Source organism: Cetorhinus maximus, chromosome 3 (genome assembly GCF_964194155.1).
Source record: "Cetorhinus maximus chromosome 3, sCetMax3.hap1.1, whole genome shotgun sequence".
Lineage (NCBI taxonomy): Eukaryota > Metazoa > Chordata > Chondrichthyes > Lamniformes > Cetorhinidae > Cetorhinus > Cetorhinus maximus.
In genome coordinates this window covers 66,209,851-66,225,694 of record NC_135881.1, presented here as the reverse complement: position 1 = coordinate 66,225,694, position 15,844 = coordinate 66,209,851, and the positions used below count along the sequence as shown (strand labels likewise).

The window sequence follows — 15,844 nt, the reverse complement described above, 5'->3', positions numbered from 1 at the left end:
TTCCTGTCTAGGGACCATTTGCATGCCTCACGGAGCAATGCCAGAACAGGCCCTTGGATAGGCCTGGAATCTGAGTTGGATCCAGCTGGAATGCAGCAAATGAGGTCACTACCTATTAGCATTGAAAGAAGGTGGCCCATGAAGAGCATGAACAATTCCATCCTCATGACCACTCAATGTCGACAGAAATTTAATGATAATAAATAAATAAGTATGATCTGATGGCCACTACAGAGACATGGCTACAGGATGACATAGATCAGGACCTGAACATTGAAGGGTACGTGACATTTATGAAGGACAGGAGGCTAAGAAAAGATGGAGGGATGGCTCTGTTAATTAATGATGGAATTAGCACAATAGAGAGGGGTGCCCTAAGTTCAAGAAACCAGGATGTAGAAACGATTTGGGTAGGGATGAGAAACAATAAAGGCAAAAAGTCACTTTTGGGATTGGGGTGCAGGCCCCCCTAACAGTAACCATACAGTAGGCCAGGGTAAAAAGAAAGAAATAATGAGAGCTTGTCAGAAAGATATGACGATAATATTGGGGGATTTTAATCTGCATATGGACTGGGGAAATCAGATTGGCAAAGGTAGCCTAGATGAGGAATTCATAGAATGTTTTCGGGAGAGTTTCTTAGAACAGCACGCTCTGGAACCAACCAGAGAGTAGGCTATACCAGACCTGGTATTGTACAATGAGATAGGATTAATTAGTGACCTCATAGTGAAGGTGTTCCTTGGTAGCAGCGATTACAATATGACTGAATTTTACATTCAATTTGAGGGAGAGAAGAGTGGGTCCAAGACAAGTATTTTAAACTTAAGTAAGGGCAATTATGAGGGCATGAAAGCACAGCTAGCTAAATTGAACTGGCAAATGAGGTTAAGGGATAGTTCAATAGAGGTGCAGTGGCAAACATTTAAGGGGATGTTTCAGAATACACAGAGTAGATAGATTCCAATGAAGAAGAAAAATTCCAAAGGGAGGACCTGCTATCTATGGTTAACAAAAATAAAAGATAGAATCAAACTTAAAGAAAAAGCATACAATTGCACAAAGATGGGTGGCAGGTCAGAAGATTGGACAGAATATACGAAACATCAAAGAATGACCAAAACATTGATAAGGAAGGAAAAATTAGGGTACAAGATAAAGCTAGCTATAAATATAAAGACAGATAGTAAGAGTTTCTATAGATATATAAAAAAGAATTAACAAAGTGAACATTGGTCCTATCGAATGTGAGCCTGGGGAATGAATAATAGAAAATAAGGAGATGGCAGATGAATTTTGAATTGGTATTTTGCATCGGCCTTCACTATAGATGATACATGTAACATCCCAGAAAAAGCTGTAAATTATTGGAGCTGCGGGCTGACAAGCCCCTGGGTCCTAATGGACTTCATCCTAGGGTCAGGGGAGGCGATGGCATAGTGGCATTGTCGTTGGACTAGTAATCCAGAGACCTGGGGTAATGCTCTGGGAACCCGGGTGCAAATCCCACTATGGCAGATGGATTCAAATTCCTCCCCATGGTGGAATTTGAATTCAATAAAAATCTGGAGCAAAAAGTCTAATGATGACCATGAAACCATTGTCGATTGTTGTAAAAACCCAACTGGTTCACTAATGTCCTTTAGAGAAGGAAATCTATCATCCTTACCTGGTCTGGCCTACACGTGACTCCAGATCCACAGTAATGTGGATGACTCTTAAATGACCTCTGAAATGGTCTAGCAAGCCATTCAGTTGTAACAAATTGTTACAAAGTAACAAAAACGGAATGAAACCGGACAGACCACACGGCATCGACCGAGGCACCGGAAACGACAACAGTAATCTCAGCCCTGTCGACCCTGCAAAGTCTTCCTTACTAACATCTGGGGGCTAGTGCCAAAATTGGGAGAGCTGTCTCACAGACTAGTCAAGAAACAGCCTGACTTAGTCATCCTCACGGAATCATACTTAATAGACAATGTCCCAGACACCACCATCGCCATCCCTGGGTATGTCCTGTTCCACCGGCAGGACAGACCCAGCAGAGGTGGCAGCACAATGGTATACAGTCAGGAGAGAGTTGCCCTGGGAGTGCTCAACATCGACTCCGGACCCCATGACTCTCATGGCATCAGGTCAAACATGGGCAAGGAAACCGCCTGCTGATTACCATGTACCACCCTCCCTCAGCTGATGAATCACTGCTCCTCCATGTTGAACACCACTTGGAGGAAGGACTGAGGGCAGGATGTATTCTGGGTGGGGGTCTTCAATGTCCATCACCAGGAGTGGCTCAGTAGCATCACTACTGAACAAGCTGCCGAATCCTAAAGGACATAGCTGCTAGACTGGGTCTGCGGCAGGTGGTGAGGGAACCAACAAGAGGGAAAAACACACTTGACCTCATCCTCACCAACCTGCCTGCTGTAGATGCATCTGTCCGTGACAGTATTGGTAAGAGTGACCACCGCACAATCGTTGTGGAGATGAAGTCCTGCCTTCACATTGAGCATACCCTCCATAGTGTTGTGTGGTACTACCGTCGTGCTAAATGGAATAGATTTCGAACAGATCTAGCAATTCAAGACTGGGCATCCATGAGGCTGTGGGCAATCAGCAGCAGCAGAATTGCACTTGAACACAATCTATAACCTCATGGCTCAGCATATCCTCCACTCTACCATTATTATCAAGCCAGCGGATCAGCCCAAATTCAATGAATAATGCAGGAGGGCATGCCAGGAGCAGCACCAGACATACCTAAAAATGTGGTGTCAATCTGGTGAAGCTTTCACATAGGACAACTTGCATGCCAAACAGCATAAGCAGCAAGTGATAGACAGGGCTAAGCGATCCCACAACCAACGGATCAGATCTAAGCTCTGCTATCCTGCCACATCCAGTTGTGAATGGTGGTGGACAATTAAACAACTCACTGGAGGAGGGTCCATAAATATCCTCATCCTCAATGATGGAGGAGCCCAGCACATCAGTCCAAAAGATAAGGCTGAAGCATTTGCTACAATCTTCAGCCAGAGTTGCCGAGTGGATGATCCATCTCAGCCTCCTCCACAGGTCCCCAGATCACAGATAGCCAGTCTTCAGCCAATTCGATTCACTCCACGTGATATCAAGAAACGGCTAAAGGCAATAGATACTGCGAAGGTTATGGGCCCTGGCAATATTCCTGCAATAGTACTGAAGACTTGTACTCCAGAACTTGCCACGCCCTAGCCAAGCTGTTCCAGTACAGCTACAACACTGGCATCTACCCAGCTATGTGGAAAATTGCCCAGGTATGTCCTTTACACAAAAAGCAGGACAAATCCAACCCAGCCAATTACCGCCCCATCAGTCTACTCTTGACCATCAGTAAAGTAATGAAAGGGATCATCAACAGTGTTATCAAGTGGCACTTGATCAGCAATAACCTGTTCACTGACACACAGTTTGGGTTCCGCCAGGGCCACTCAGCTCCTGACCTCATTACCGCCTTGGTTCAAACATGGACAAAAGAGCTGAACTCCCGAGGCAATGAGAGAGTGACTGCCCTTGACATCAAGGCCACATTTGACCGAGTGTGGCATTAAGGAGCCTTAGCGAAACTGGAGTCAACGGGAATCAGGAGGAAAACTCTCCACTAATTGAAGTCATACCTAGCATCAAAGGAAGATGGTTGCGGTTGTTGGAGGTCAGTCATCTCAGCTCCAGGACATCATTGCAGGAGTTCCTCAGGATAGTGTCCTCAGCCCAACCATCTTCAGCTACTTCATCAATGACCTTCCTTCCATCATAAGGTCAGAAGTGGGGATGTTCACTGATGACTGCACAATATTCAGCACCATTTGCAACTCCTCAGATACAGAAGCAGTCCATGTCCAAATGCAGCAAGACCTAGACAATATCCAGGCTTGGGCTGATAAGTGGCAAGTAACATTCACACCACACAAGTATCAGGTAATGACCATCACCAACAAGAGAGAATCCAACCATCACCCCTTGATGTTCATTGGCATTACCATCACTGAATCCCCCACTATCAATATCCAGGGGGTTACCATTGACCAGAAACTGAACTGGACTAGCCATATAAATACTGTGCTACAAGAGCAGGTCAGAAGCTAGGAATCATGCGATGAGTAACTCACCTCCTGACTCCCCAAAGGCTGTCCACCATTTACAAGGCGCAAGTCAGGATTGTGACGGAATACTCCCCACTTGCCTGGATGAGTGCTGCTTCCACAACACTCAGAAGCTTGATACCATCCAGGACAAAGCAACCCGCTTTGATTGGCACCACATCCACAAACATTCACTCCCTCCACCACTGATGCACAGTAGCAGGGTGTGTACCATCTACAAGATACACTGTAGGAATTCACCAAGGTTCCTTCAACAACACCTTCTAAACCCATGACCACTACCATCTAGAAGGACAAGGGCAGCAGATAGATGGGAGCACCACCACCTGCGAGTTCCCCTCCAAGTCACTCACCATCCTGACTTGGAAATATATTGCCGTTCCTTCACTGTGGCTGGGTCAAAATCCTTTCCTAACAGCACTGTAGGTGTACCTCCACCACATGTACTGCAGCGGTTCAAGGAGGCAGCTCACCACCACCTTCTCAATGGCAACTAGGGATGGGCAAAATAAATGCTGACCCAGCCAGCGAAGCCACATCCCATGAATGAATAAAAGAAAGGTCTAAAAGGGAAGTGATAGTGAGATAGTAAATGTATTGGTTTTAATTTTCTAAAATTCCCTAGATTCATGGAAGGTTCCATTAGGTTGAAAAATAATGAATGTAACTCCTTTATTCAAAAAGGGAGACAGAAAGCAGGAAACTACAGGCCAGTTAGCTTAATATCTGTCAAAGGGAAAATGTTAGAAGCTATTAAAGACGTTATAGCAGGGCATGTGGAAAACTCAGTTATCAGGCAGAGTCAACATGGTTTTGTGAACGGGAAATGTTTAACCAATTTATTGGAGTTCTTTGAAGAAGTAACATGTGCTGTGGACAAAGGAGAACCGGTGGATGTACTGTATTTAGATTTCCAGAAGGCATCTGATAAGGTGCCACATTAAATATTATTGTGAAAAATAAAACCTCATGGTGTAGGGGGTAACATATTGCCATGGATAGAAGATTAGCTAGCTGACAGGAAATGTAAGGTAGGCATAAATGCATCTTTTCCTGGTTGGCAAGATATAATGAGTGGTGTGCCACAGGGATCAGTGCTGGGGCCTCAAATTTTATAATTTATATAAATGACTTGGATGAACAGACCAAAGGTATGATTGCTAAATTTGCTGATGACAAAAAGGCAGATAGAATAGTAAGATGTGAAGAAGACAAGCAGGCTACAAAAGGGATAAAAACAAAAAATGCTGGAAAAACTCAGCAGGTCTGGCAGCATCTGTGGAAGGTCTGGCAACAGACCTTTTGCTTTCATTGAGGCCGCAAAGGGTTATAGCTAGGTTAAGTGAATGGCCAAAAATCTGGCAAATGGAGTACGCTGTGGGAAAGTGGGAAATTTCCCATTTTGGCAGGAAAAGTAAAAGGAAAGCATATTATCTAAATGATGAGTGATTGCAGAATTCTGAGGTGCAGAGGGATCTGGGGGTCCTAGTGCATGAATTGCAAAAGGCTAGTATGCAGGGCCAGAATCTTCGGGTTGGGGAGCGGGGGTGGGCCCTGCTTGCCGACGCTTAAAATGACGTGTGGTAATGTCGGCCGTGCATCCAGACGTCACCATGCGTCATTCAGATTCTCAGTTCGGCAGGCGTGCTCTGGAGTCGGCTGCGTGCCCACCGACCTGTCAAAGGCCTAGTAAGGCCATTTAAATGTCAATTAAAATAATTAACTGAGCTGCCTGTCCAACTTTAAGGTTGGCAGGCAGGTGAAGAGCCCAGGCGGCCTTTGTATTTATCATGAAACCTCATCCACGGGCGGGATGGGGTTTCATGAAGGTTTTTAAAGTTTAATAAAAAATTTTAATTGACATGTCCCAGATCATGTGACACTGGGCGCGCCCACCCCTGCCCAACACCCCCCCACTCCCCCGACGAGGAGAAAATTCTACCCCAGGTGCAGCAAGTAATTAGGAAAGCTAATAGAATCTTATAACTTATTGCGAGGGAAATTGAATACCAAAGTAAGGGGGTTATGCTTTAGTTATACAGGGCATTGATGAGACCACATCTGGAGTATTGTGTACAGTATTGGTCTCCTTATTTAAGGAAATATGTAAATGGAACAATTCAGAGATGGTTTACTGAGCTAATACCTGGATTGGGTGAGTTGTCTAATGAGAAAAGGTTGGACAGGCTAGGCTTGTATCCACTGGAGTTTAGAAGAGTAAGGGGTGACTTGATTGAAACATATAAGATCCTGAGGGGTCTTGACAGGGTCGATGTGAAAGGAATGTTTTCTCTTGTGAGGGAATCTAGAACTAGGGGTCACTGTTTAAAAATACGTGTCACCAATTTAGGAGAGGAGAAGCTTTTTCTCTCAGAAGGCTGAGCGCCTTTGGAAATCTTCCTCAAAAGGCAGTGGAAGCAGAATCTGAATATTTTTAAGGTAGAGGTAGATAGATTCTTGATAAGCAAGGGAGTGAAAGGTTATTGGGGTAGGCAGGAATGTGGGGTTGAGGTTACAATCAGATCAGCCATGATCTTTTCGAATGGTGGAGCAGGCTTGAAGGGCCAAATGGCCTACTCCTGTTCCTAATTCTATTGTTCATATGACCCAGTTTTGCTAAAGCGCAAATGAGGGTTTGCACTGTAAGGTGTACTTATTGCACTTGCACATGATTGCCCACATGTGGGAAATTTATGTGCCTGTCCTTAAATGGGCTAAAAATTTGGATGGGTGAATAAAGGAATGGGAACATCAACAGAATTGGGATCTGCCCTAAATTCCACCCCACCAACCAAGAATATAGTATTTTAATATAAAAATGGAATCTCCTCCACACCTTTAATTTTTCAGGTAAGTTTCAACTGGTGCTTTGTATAAGTGTTTAGGGGGCAGTTTTCTAAGAATGTCCATAACTTTCTAGTATGCGCATGGGGTTTGAGCGCTACACTAACTTTGTTAATTAGTCACAGCCTCCATTTTATGCTTTCACATCTATTTAACCATCATGTGACCATTTCTTTTGCCCCCACATAGTGATTTTGGAAAGGTTGATTACGTCCAATCAATATATTTATGGCCTTTGTAAAGGCTGAATTTTATTTCACCCTCACACAGCTACTTTCTTATAAATGGCTTTGTCCCTTTAAATTTTGACCACAGCCCTTTAACGTAACTTTCCAAGCCTCTCTCACAAGTTTCCAGCATCATACACAATATTTAATTGGAGCCCACTATACATCAGTAATGTGAACTAAGATTAGGGAAAACTATTAGACCCAAAGGTTGACAAGTCCCCAGGCCCAGATGGCCTGCATCCATGGATCTTAAAGGAAGCAGCTGCATAGGTACTAGAGGCATTGGTTATAATCTTCCAAATTTCCTTAGGTTCTGGAAAAGTTCCAGCAGATTGGAAAATAACTAATATAAAACATTTATTCAAGAAAGGAGGGAGACAAAAAGCAGGAAACTACAGGCCAGTTAGCCTAGCATCTGTCATAGGGAAAAATGCTAGAATCTATTATTAAAGGAGGTTCTTAGAAAATCATAATGTGATCAGGTAGAGTCAACATGGCTTTGTGAAAGGGAAATGCTGCTTAACTTGCTTAGAGTTTTTTGAGGAAGTAACAAGCAAGTGGATAAAGGGGAACTTGTGGTGTACTTGGATTTCCAAAAGGCATTTGATAAGATGCCACATCAATGGTTACAAAAGGTAAGAGCTCATGGTGTAGGGAGTAACATACTAACATGGAGAGAGGATTGGTTAGCTAACAGGGAGCAGAGAGTGGGGATAAATAGGTCATTTTCAGGTCGGCAAGCTTTAACGATTGGAGTGTGACATGGATCAGTGTTGGAGCCTCAACTATTTACAATCAATGACTTGGATGAAGGGACCGAATGTATGGTCACTAAATTTGCCAATGACACCATGATAGGTAGGAAAATAAGTTGTCCAGAGGAGATGGAGAGTCCGAAAAGTGATATAGACAGGTTAAGTGAGTGTGCAAAAAATTGGCAGATGGAGTATAATGTCGGAAAATATGAAGCTGTCCACGTTGATCGGAAGAATAGAAAACCAATATAGTATTTAAATGGAGAAAGATTGCAGAACTCGGTGGTACAGAGGGATCTGGATATCCTTGTACATGAATCATAAAAAGTTAGTATGCAGGTATAACAAGTGATCAGGAAAGCAAATGGAATGTTGGCATTTATGGCAAGGGGAATGTAGTATATAGGGAGTGTTTTACCACAGCTATACAGGAGCTTGGTGAGGAAACATGAAATCCTGAGGGGACTTGATAGATTGGATACCAGGAGGATGTTTCCTCTTGTGGGGGAGACTAGAACAAGAGGACACAGTTTAAAAATAAAAGGTCTTTTTTTTATAATCCCACCTGATTACTGGACAAGTCAGATCCCTGGGTAGAACCTGGCTTGATAGATTGTAACTTTTATTTTTTGTTTAGAAACGTGGAGTCTGCTAAGGTACTTTTAACAAAAGAATAAAACATTTATTAAACAAGAAAAAGATGAACTATATGACACTACTCCTTCACCCACAACCATACCTTTACAGACATATAGGCCAGAACTTTTACCTTGTCAGGTGGGAGCGTGCCCGATCCTCGAATGAGCATAAAATGACGCGTGATGACGTCAGGCAAGTGTCCCGACATCATCACGCACTCACATGATATTTCAGCCAGCGGGCGCATGCGGGAGTCGGCAGTGCACCCGCTGAAGTCTCAATTAAATGTAATTTTTCGCTGCCCATCCAACCTTACAGTTGGCGGGCAAGCGAAAAGGCCAAGAGGCCTTTGCACTTTTTAGGAAACCTCATCTATGGCCAGGATGAGGTTTCCAACAGTAATTAAAAATAAAGTTAAAAAATTTAACATTTTATGAATAACATGTCCCTGCTTTTGTGACAGAGTCACATGAGGGGACATGTTTTATAACATTTTACAATTTTTTATTTTTCCATTTTCAAAACTCTTCATCTCCCTGAGGCAGCACTGTACCTCAGGGAGCTTTTTCTGTGCACACCCACGAGCATGCGTGAACTTGTGCACTCGCCCTCTTCCCCCCACCCCACCCCCCCAACACAGGCAACATTGCAGCGCACGTTTTAGGCTGGGTGGGCCTTAATTGGCCTGCCATTGTGAAATCGCAGTCACGGCCCAATCGCCGGCTGCGGTCAGCTTCCTGATCGCCTCTGCCCACCCCTGCTGATGAGGGCAAAATTCTGCCCATACAGTTTCATAGGGATAACACAAGTTACAAAATCTATCTTATACTCTAATGTTCACAATAAGTATACAGTCCATGTATACCAATAGGTGACCTGCGGCCAGACACATCACACTCTGAAACCAAGTGACAGATGCCACCCAGAGCAGATGGATTTCTCATCAACTCCCCCCAGACACTTGTCACACTGTGAGCCAACCAGTCTCATTGAACTCCGTCTTTCACACGAGGGCTTCCAATCTCCACTCTTGAAGTACTTGCCTTGGAATTTTCTCCCAAGCTACACTTTCACTTCAATGTCTTCAACAAGGATCTACCTCCAGGGTTTCAACCTTGCCTTCTGATGTTTCTCTCCTCTGGATGGACACGTGCATTCAAGCTTTGCTTTCCACTCACTCTTTCATGTGCTCAGCCATGCCAATGCTTCACAGGCCCATAGTAAGGAGTCACCAACTTTGGCTGTCTCCTCAGATCTCCTGGCTTCTTGCAAACCCACTTTGCCTTGATTCTGCTCCCTGCTGTTTTCTCTTTAATTTGGAGCCTTTTTCTCTGCTCCTTAACTTAACTTCACTGAACTGGGTCTTGTTTCAGATTCCTGTCCCTGCCCTTTGACTTAACTTAAAGGTCTTCTTCGAACCTTTCTCCTTTTCATTTAGGACCTGCTCCCTACTGTTCCCTCTCCCAGTAGACTGCTAACAACTGGGCATCTCCCTTGAGATCCAGAACTCACTCGACATTTACTGTTACATTGGCTTTGGAGCAACTCATCTAAGATTCTTAGACTTACTTTCCTCAGCAATCTGCTCATATGTCCAGCTAGAGAGAGACTTAAACTGCTCCCTTCACTTTGGAGCATAATCACCAACTGAACTCAAACTACTTTCTGTTTCTCTGGGCCCTCTGTTGCTAGGCAACAGCATAGTTTTCCCTACTCAGCTCTAACCTCCCTAAACCACTTCAAGCGTTGCAAAACCTCATTAAAATGCAGGCATACAAACAAATCCACAGACTTGCAGGCGATATTCTAAAATGAAACAAAAACCCAGGTTTCACCTTTTTAACCCACAAATAAAACATATAAGTTAAACTTAAACTTTAGGCTAAAACTTAAACTCAAAGCTATAGCTTATTCCTAACTCCCACCACCAATACAAATATACCTTACTTTAAACTAATTCTAGTTCCTAACACTTTTAAGATCAAGATGAGATTTTTTTTCTCTGAGGGTCGTTAGTATGTGGAATTCTCTTCCACAGTGGAGGCTGGGTCATTGAATTTATTCAAGGCAGAGTTAGACAGATTTGTGAAAGACAAGGAAGTCAAGGGTTGCAAGGGTCAGGCAGAAAATTGGAGTTGGTACCAGTTTTCTGATCAGCCATGATATTATTGAATGGCAGTGAAGACTCGAAAGGTTGAATGGCCTACTCCTTCTCCAAAGTTCTATTTTCCTAGCTCAATGTGTCGAGCACTAACCAGGATGGACTCTAGTCTCACTACTTATGTAGCAAGAGTGGAACATTTGCCCTGGAGTAACACTGGGACCAGTGATACAAAAAGATATTTGTTGTAACAGTGAATATGGAATGAAAAATGGTGTGAAGTAATCCATGGACAAAATATTATGGTCCTACAACGGCATGTTAACAGGTGGGGGGAGGCTGTAAAATTCCCTAGATAGACTTCCTGCCGCCTTCCACCTGCACCTGATGTGTCGGCTATTTTACCTGTAGTGGGCAAGGCAGCCCATCCGCCCTCACCCTAATAATTGCCACTTAAGGGATGCTTCCTGTCCTGCCTCAATCTGGAGACTGACGCGAGGAATTCAGGGACTGGGGGGTGGGGCGGGGGGAGGGAAAAGAGAGTCCGGCCTCGGGTGTAAAAGTGGGGGTGCTCCACCTCCCTCAAGGACCCCTTTCCACATTGGACAGCCCGCCAAGGTCTGCCACCTCCCCCATGGGTGGACCCACCCCAATGCCACTCCATCAAGCCCCCCACCCACTTTGTCCCAACAGCCTGCATCTCCCCCCACACACCCACTACCCCCACTAAACAAGGCCTAACCTCCCCTCCCCGCCGAAAGACTCTCTGCACTTGTCTGGTCCTGACCTCGGGGGTTTAGAATTTAGAATCTGAGGACTGCTTGGAGTCCCAGTCCTGACCACTGCTGCTGGTGGTGCTGCTGGTACTATAGAGATCAAGTGTGATGGAACATTCTCCACTTGCCTGGATGAGTACAGCTTCAACCACACTCAAGAAGCTCAACATCATCCAGGACAAAGCAGCACACTTGAATGGCATCCCATTTACCAAGTTCTATATCTATTCCCTCCACCACTGACGCACAGTGGCAGCAGTGTGTTCCATCTAAAGGATGCACTGCAGCGACTCACCAAGGCTCCTTTGATAGCATCTTCCAAACCACCTAGAGGGACAAGGGCAGAAGATGCATGGGAACACCACCACCTACAAATTCCCCTCCAAATCACTCACCAAACTGACTTGGAAATATATTGCCATTCCTTCACTGTCGCTGAGTCAAAATCCTGGGACTCCCTCACTAACAACACTGTGGGTAGTCCTACAATGGTTCAAGAAGGCAGCTCAGCACCACCTTCTCAAGGGCAATTAGGGATGCTGGCCCGGCCAGCGATGACCACATCCCACGAGCAAATAAAAAGAAAGTAAGCGGTGGAAGTCCCGTCTCTAACCAACTCACACCTTGGAACATTAATTGGCTGCAGCACTGCCGTGAACAGTGGGGACGTGTTCCCCACTGTCTCTTTGGGTGACAGGGCAGGAAACCCCGCTATCCAAAAAATTCCTGCCCCATGTGTCGTTTACTCTAACAAGTCAGATTAAATCTTTAATTACAATGGCCAGGGCAATGTGTATTCTGAATGTCAGCTGAACTCTCAGATTAAATCACAAGAGCCGATTCATCCAGTATCACCTAACATTCTTCAAATACTTTACGTTACAGTCTCAGTAAAGTGAAAACCACGTTCAAAGTATCAAAGCTGTGAAGACACCACTGCTCCATAATAATGTTGTCATATGATTTTTGTGATGATTTTGTTACAATCTCCATGGAGGAACTGTAACCAAATAACCAAGTTTACTGAATGATCCCCCAAATGAAGAAATCACCAACAAGATTCAGCTTTTTGTGGCTAGGTCACATGGACCATTATACAAGGAAATTACAATTGATCCTTTTACAATCAGTGCAAACTCTCTTAACAACAATTAATGATTCCACTGATCTTTTAAAAATTACAAACTTTCCTTACCTGCTTTCTGGTCAACGGTCATCACAGTATAAAAAGGGAATTACCTGGCAGTTTTGTAGTAATTTCACAACAAGTTGGAGGTTCTTGGCAATAATTGCAACACAAGAATGCCTGTGAGAAATTCAGATTACAGAACATAAGCAAGATAAACCCCAAGTGCTTTGTAACAATCATCTGAACTCCAAGATGTGTTGGCCTCTTTGTAATCATTAATATATCATCAGTATTTTATTGTTATATTGTGTTGTTCATGAGGTAGCTTTATTGCATTTTCACACTAGCAAACACTAATCACCACTCTGTTCACTCTGTGGGGTAGAATAAGCTGTTGCAACTGATGGCAAAAATTAGGAATTTGTATGCAAAGGTCAATGAATAATTAAAATCAGTTGCCAGAGAAATAGGAGTTTTGTGAATCAAGCAAACAAGTCATTTACAAGGAAATATTGCAGTCAGTTTATATTATAATAGAACAGAGAGTTTATGATACCTTAGTACTAGTCTCAAGGAGGAAAAGCTAATTTAAAACTTATGCAAAAGTTTTTTTCAAATTTTCCACAATTTGTCGTGTCTAAATCATGGTGAGGAATTTCTCCCAGGCTTCTTTCACTCTGCCACCATAACCTTGGTGAACATAAAGTAGAAACCCAATTTACTCTTGCAAAAAGAATAGCAAATGCCTCATTTCTAATATTTTACAAAACTATTTGGCTGACATATTTGATAAGCTTAATGAACTCTTTGTTGCAAAGTAAGAATTGTAGCATTTTCATTATGCACAAAAAAGGATAGAGCTTTTTGTCCAAAAAACAATTGCTATTAGAAAAGTAAGAGATGACTTGATTGAAACATATGAGATCCTGAGGGGTCTTGACAGGGTGAATGTTGAATGGGTATTTCCTCTTGTGGGAGAATCTAGAACTAGGGATCACGGTTTCAAAACAAGGGGTCACACATTTAAGACAGAGATGTAGAGAAATTTTCTCTCAGCAGTTCATGGGTCTTTGGTACTCACTTCCTCAAAAGGCGGTGGAAGCAGAGTCTTTGAATATTTTTAAGGCTGAGGTAGATAGGTTATTGATAAGCAAAGGGGTGAAAGGTTATCGGGGGATGTGGATTTGAGTTTACAATCAAATCAGCCATAATCTTATTGAATGGCGGTTTAGGCTCGAGGGGCCGAGTGGCATTCTCCTGCTCCTAATTCCTATGTCCGTATGCGGTAAGTATATATAAACAGGTGAGGATGAGCAAGAAAAGACCAGTTGGCCCCTCAGGCCCTCCCCACACCCATGTTGCCTGTGGTATCATGACGCGATCTTTCCTAACCCCCCCCACTGGTATGCAATCTGCTGTGAGAAGCAAAAAAAAGATTGAAAACAGGCCCAAAAAGAAAAATCTGAAATCCCTCTCAGACCCACTCAAGTAATCAAAACCAGTCCAGGAGATTACACTGATTACTTACGTTAACTATCAATACACTTTTGCATGACCCAACCCAAGAACTAGTCCCTATGCCTCTTGAAGCCTTGAGAGAGTCAACACACAATGCCCAAGTTGGCAACACATGCCAGAGTCTCATTTCTCTCCGGGAAAAGGAGAGCCACCTAACATATAGCGTATTTGTGCTGCTGGTGTTTGAGGAGGTGACAGAGGTCTTGGCTGCCAGCTGGAGAGCTAGAGAGCCTGCAATGCCTCTTTTAGGAAAGACCCACCATAGTAAATGCCATTCAGGCACTTAACTGGATAGTGATGGCCCTTCTCGGGAAGGGCAACACCACTGGAGAGGCGGTGGTTGCTGCTAATACAAAATCCACCCAAGGTCTAGGGTCAATGCAGGATCCCGGGCTACAGATGAGTGATGGCGGGCGGGGGAGTTGCGGGCTGGGGATCACAGGAGCGAAGGAAAGATTGGGGTTGACAGCAAGGGTAGGGAGTGGCTCACAGTGTGTCACCCGTTCCCGATGCTAGCTCCCTCAATCAGACATTGAGTGCCTTTGCACGAGGGACCCCTGCCCCCCCACCCACCTTGGAGCCCACAAGCTACCCCGCAGCAGTTTGCTTGTAGTGCTCCCCGCATGGCGAGCCCCCCATCCCACCACTGGGGTAATACCAGCAGTGGCAACATGAGGCATTAAGTGACATTAATTGGCCACTTAAGGACCTCAATTGGTGGCAGAAGGCATAGGCCATCCATAGACCTTCCCACCACAGACATAATCGGCCAGAAGGCAGGAAGGTGGATGGGTTCCCACTGACCAACCTTCTGCCTGATTAAATACCCCCACATCTAGACTCACCAGAGGGCCCACTGTAACTATGTTCCTGGCATTATCGTCTATGACTATAAACTGCAAAGTGTCAGTCCAGGAAGTGGGGGGCATTCAATCAGGCAGGAGGCTGATCCACATGCTTACAACCAGTGTAATTTTCTGAGTGGACGGCACCCATAGCACCTGTACTGAAGCCAGACCAAAGTGTTCGCTTATGCAGTGACTATAAGTTAACTGTAAACAGAGTGGCCAAACTCGATAGACACCCGATATTTGAAATTGGCAAGCGGCATCACATATTCAAAACTCGACATGAGCCACGCCTACCAGCAGGTAGAGTTGGAAGAAAGCTCGAGGGAATTCATGACCATCATTCAAGGATTATATCAATATATTCAACTACCCTTTGGGGTCTCATCGGCGTGTGCTATTTTCCAGAGTACCATGGAAAATCTGCTTCAGGGACTGACCCATGTTGTTATTTATCTGGATGATGCCTTAATCACTGGGCAAACTGACGAAGAACACTTAGCTAATTTGGAGGAGGTGCTGAAATGCTTCTCACAAGCGGGGGTGTGCTTGAAGCAAGAAAAACGTCTTTTCCAAGCCAAAGAGGTAGTTTACTTGGGCCATAAGGTCAACACGCAGAGCCTGCATCCCATGGAAGAAAAGGTCAAGGCTATTTGCGAGGCACCTGCACTGAGAAACACTACAGAACTAAAGGCCTTCTTAGGCATGATGAACTACAATGGGAGATTTCTCCCAAATCTTTCAACCATGCTGGCTCCATTATTCGCATTGCTTAAGAAAAACCATAAATGGATTTGGCAAGCTCCACACCAGGATGCATTTCTGAAGGTAAAGTAATTGTTAAGATTATTGGCCCTAC

General features: G+C 44.2%; 1 protein-coding gene across 1 annotated transcript in view; it reads left to right on the top strand.

Moving 5' to 3' along the window:
* The window catches only part of LOC144674102 (V-type proton ATPase 116 kDa subunit a 1-like), a 215,139-nt gene that overhangs the window by 24,230 nt on the left and 175,065 nt on the right, over positions 1-15,844 (top strand). The window lies entirely within an intron of this gene.